At 42.5% G+C, this 5,198-nt stretch overlaps 1 pseudogene; it reads left to right on the top strand.

The window, feature by feature from the left end:
• Nucleotides 1-2,584: 2,584 nt before the first annotated feature.
• On the top strand, nucleotides 2,585-3,308 carry LOC136330192 (programmed cell death protein 2 pseudogene; annotated as a pseudogene).
• The last annotated feature ends 1,890 nt before the right edge of the window (nucleotides 3,309-5,198 follow it).

Here is a 5,198-nt window from a genome sequence, read left to right as displayed (position 1 = left end):
TTACTACAAATCTACAGGGAAAGCACGGTACTATTATCCCTGTGCTACAAATAATAGCACACACCCAGAAAAGGGGGGATATAAGGCCAGATTAATTCAAAAGATTAAAGGGGGAAGTATCGTTGTGCCTTTCCTTTGCGGTGACTTTGTCAACCCGCAGCTGTTGGTCTTCACTGCGGTGACTCTATCAACCAGTAGCCATCGATCTTCTTTTGCTGTGACTTTGTCAACCAGCAGTTGTGGATCTTCTACTGCTATGACCTAGTTAGCCAGCATTAGTGGATCGGCTCCCGACAACCTTCTTTCGTTACTTGCCCGTTTTTTAATTTCCCAGGGCAGGGGCAGCAGTGAGGTAGTAGACTCAGGCTTAGGAATCTAGAGGGGACAAGAGAGGCAGAAATTTGGAGCAAAACAATTAACCACACCCCCAGGGCTGAGGGAACAACACGTCAAAGTGTAGCTGTGGTTTGTAACTGGATCAGGATTTGGGTTGGATGTGAAGAGGAATTTGAAAAACTGTGTATCAGGAATTTCCAAGTGATGCACATTTAATATTCCAAATATTAGGTGTGCACAAAGATTAACACATGCTTATTACGGGTGCGCGCGAAAGAGCCTGGAGCAAGAACCTCAGACACGACATGTGGGTTCTGAATTGTATGGGGTGGCTGGGTGCTTCCTAAATTACGTCAACTCATTAGCATCATCACAGATGCCCCACAACTATCATGAAAGCCTTTTGCTTTCCTTCTCAAAAGGACAGTTAGAACACACACACACACACACACACATCACTTATGTCATAGACTATTGATCACTGCCTCATCCTCCAGCTGTCACTTCAGAAAGCACGTCCTTGGGGCACTCCCTCACTCTCTCCCCACATTCTTTCAAGTCTCCTTGTTATCAACTCCTTTTGAGTCCCTTTATTTTTTCTATATGCTCTTTAAAATTAGTTCAATATTTATCCCTTTAATGTCTGTCTCCTGTACTAGACTAAATCACATCTGTTCTGTTCAGAGCTGTGAGCTCTGCACCCAGCAAAGGACCCTGCACAGAGCAGATGCTCTCTGTTTGTTGACGTCAACATCAGCAGCCACAGCGAGGAATGTAATGGGGGTGACCCTGATGTAATTTGATAAGAAAGAGTCAGGAAAGACTCAAAATCTAGGAGTAAATCTGAGGCAAGTATGCAAGATCTTCACACTCACAACTTCAAAACATTGCTCAAATAGGTTAAAGAATATCAAAATAAACTCGTATTTCTTCTATGCTCATGGATTGGATATCCCAATATTCTTAAGATGTAAATTCTTACCATTTGATGTAGAAATTCATTGCAACCAAGATCAAACAACCAATAGATTTTCTTTATTTTTTACTGCAAATTTACTTGCTGATTGTTGTCAAAATACCTAGAACAGCCAAAATAACTTTATTTAGAAGAATAAAAATTAAGTGTAAGATAATATTTTTTATTATTTAGAAAATTAAGATAATATTAATAAAACAATATGATATTGGTTTAAGGACTGACAAATAATCAATGGGACAGGATAGAGAGCCCAGATAAACCTAAACATATATGGTCACAGAATTTTCCAAAGGACACCCTACAATTAGATGAAGAAAAAATGAAATTTCTCTATGTAGTTTTTTAATTTCCCAAGTAATTGAACACCTATGTGGGAAAAGAAACATGGTCACTCCTGATATAAAGATGAATTCAAAATAGAGTATAGGACTAATGTGAATGGTGAGATCATAAAAGAAAACATAGAATTTGAGATTAAACAAAAAATCCTTTAAATGACATAAAAAGCACTATCAAAAACTAATTAATTTATAAATTGACTTTATTAAAATCAAAAACTTTTGTTTATCAAAACAAATCAACATGAAGAGTGTGAAAAGGCAAGACACAAACTGAGTTCGAGAGAGATGGCGAGATGACTGCATCCAGAGTATAGAACCGCTAAGAAAAACACCAACAACTGATTTTAAAAACTAGTGAAAGAGCAGACACTTTAGATGAGAGGATGTCCAAATAGTCAATGGGCAGATGAAAGCACACGTGACTTAACTCATCATCAGAGAAATGCAAGGAGATACAACCACTCACCGCTCAGAATGGCTAAAATGTAAGGTCTGGCAGCACCATATGTCAGCATGGGTGTGCAGCATGAGGGGCTCTCCGGGAGTGAGAATGGATCTAACCATTTTGGAAACACGTTTTATCTGTGCAAGTAAACCCATGGCTACCCTAGGAACTGATAAAACCTTTTGAGGAAAAATATCTGTGGGTTCATCAACAGACACATACAAGAATGTTCAGAGAAGCCTTCTTCATTCCATCCAGAACTGAGAACAACTCACACATCCACCAGTGGCAGACTAGACAGATAAATAGGGGTTAAATTCATTAAGTGGATATTCCGCAGCAATAAGCACGATCTGCTGCTTTACACGCAGATACCTGTAGCTCAGACATAATGGTGCATGAATAAAGCACCATTATGTGGTTCGTTTTTGTGATTCTGTGTGGTTCGTTTTTGTGATTCAAAACTGGTAAACCTAAGCTATGATGATCAAACTCAGAATATTAAATCTGGGCGTGAGCACCAGTGTAGTGGAACTGGCCCTCTCGGATCGGCCCACGAGTTTTGCTGCTGCTCAGAAAGCAATTTTTAGCCAGGTGGGTGGGCAGGCGTGGCTGGATTCCACCAGGCCAGGTTCCTCAAGCCTGTGGAAATGTGTGTGCGGCCTGCTCGGCGTCTGTTCTTCTGCTGTGCCATGCACTGAGTGGGCCTGCAGCATTTTTAGAAATCAGCTATCCAGGAAAAATGACTTTTACTTATATGAGCCATCTTCTGAGTCTCCTCCAGAAATGGGTGAATTTGTGTGCATTCAGTTTAAGTCGGGGAATGCAGCTGTTTAGGCCTCAAAACAAGCTCTGGACGTCACCAGCCTCATTGCTGCAGCAAGGAGCAACAGACTGTGGCTTATATATGGTCAGATAATGTGGACAGTACAGTTCCAGACCACAACTAGCTCTTTCCAGAATTTCAAATAGTAAAAGAAACAGAGGATCAGATTACACCTGAACTTTCAGGAAGAGATGAATCGGAGATTTTCGGGAACACGGGTAAAGAATTGAGGCAGAATTGAATTCCATGGTAGAACATAAATCCAAGGAAGATAAAAATTTCCAGAAGTTTAAAAGTAAACAAGCCCTGGGACCAGAAGAGATTCTCAGATATGGCAGGCGGATCGCCCCACCCTGGCTCCACAGAGGAAGCAAGATGTAACAGATACCCTTAGACAACAGTGTAAAGTCTGTAAAATGCTCATATCTTTTACATCTTGCAGTTCCAGTTTTAGGACTTTATCCTAAGGAAATAATTATACCAGAAAGAGGAATACAAAGTCCTTGTTTTGAAATATCTAAATATTAGTGAAACAAAAATGTTCAGTGACAGAAATGACGTAAATTTTGGTGTACCTACCCAGTGGATAAGGTACAGATCTAAATTGACGCCAGATGCCACTATAGATGGCATTCACAGTGGGATCAAATGAGGTGATTACATAGTGTTGTTTTTTTTAATTGATCCCTTTTTGTCACAAGTCAACACTTTCATGTTCATGGCATTGAAGCACTTTGAGGCAAGTAAAGCTTTGCTCTTAGTTACTCCTTGCCAAGCTGTCTGATGTCACAACTCAGAGATCAGTTTGTTTGTTTGTTTGTTTTGATTTTTATATACACTGATGGGGGATTGAACCCACAACCTTGCTGTATGAGGTCGACGCTCTAACCAACTGAGCTACCCGGCCAGGACTCTCATCTTGCTTTGAAGTAAATGTGTCAAAGAAAGTTCCAACCAAGAGCAGAGATTGTCACTGGGAGGAGGGAGGAGCACACAGAGAGGAGGGAGAAAGCCATGATTTGGAAGGCAAGCATGGTGTAAGGACCCAGCACGCTGCTCCATCACGGAGCTTTGATGTGGTTTCGGGCTCCAGGGAAAATGGTCCTGAAGGTTCGCTGCACATAGCAGCACCCTCAAAGGAACCCTCTGTGTTTTCACTAATGTTCCTCCTCCTCCAGCTCCTTCTGGTTTCTCTTCTACCAAAGCCCCTTGAGGGAAGTTTCTGTCCTTAAGTTGCAGATTGGACCATCGTGGTCAAAACTTCCTTGCAAAGTACTATTTTATGACAGAAAGTGCTCCCTTTGAGTGCAGCCAGTGCATTAAGTTTTGTCCCACGCAGCAGTAGGATGCTGCTTCCAACCCGATCAACCAGATCCTAAAGGGATCATCCCCAGCTAACACCCAGCTTTGGCCAGAACCCAGACTAGCCTCAGAGCACACCCCAGGCAGGAAACAAGACTACAAATTGGCCCTGTCATCAACCGCATTACTTTCCCACAGGGCTGGTCTGTGTCCTGCGTACCTGTGCTCAGACTCTGAGGGAGTTTAAGGTGAGGTGAAGGAGGGGGAGGAGGCAAATCATGGGGTGATGGGATGGGCTCCTACATCACCCCAGATTGGGGACCAGGTCTATTGGTCCCTAGGACCCACGCCAGCTCCACCTACTAGAATCCTCCTCAGACTCTGGGCCCTGCCTATGCCTGCCAGCCTCCAGGTATGGGAACTGTTAAAGTGCCCACAGATGAAAGCTTTTCTAAAATAAAGACTTATCCAGCTTGAGCACTGGTTCACCAGCTTGAGTTCAGGGTCTCTGGCTTGAGTGTGGGATCATGGACCCAATCCTATGGTTGCTAGCTTGGGCCCAAAGGTCGCTGGCTTAGCCCAAGGTCACTGGCTTGAGCCCAAGGTCGCTGACTTGAGCAAGAGGTCACTGGCTTGGCGGAAGCACCCCCCCCCCCGTCAAGGTACATATATAAGCAATCAATGAACAACTAAAGTGATGCAACTACAAGTTGATGTTTTTCACCTCTCTCCTTTCTTGTCTGTCTGTCTCCCTGGCACATGTGCTTTAAAGAAAAAGAGATCATGTTGAATTGCATGAGGGAAAACGATATGAAATCAGGATTCTTGAAGGTCAAGTCCAGTCTGTTGACAAAGGACATGAACAGAACTAATTGGGAATTTTCTACTGAACCAGAGAACTGGTAGTATGACATTTTTTAAAAGTTAAAGAAAAAAAAACCCTAGCCAGTCTAAAATTATATGCTCTAC

The sequence above is a fragment of the Saccopteryx bilineata genome, chromosome 3 (assembly GCF_036850765.1).
Source record: "Saccopteryx bilineata isolate mSacBil1 chromosome 3, mSacBil1_pri_phased_curated, whole genome shotgun sequence".
Classification (NCBI taxonomy): domain Eukaryota; kingdom Metazoa; phylum Chordata; class Mammalia; order Chiroptera; family Emballonuridae; genus Saccopteryx; species Saccopteryx bilineata.
The sequence above is the reverse complement of the archived record's forward strand: the minus strand, read 5'-3'. Positions and strand labels throughout refer to the sequence as shown.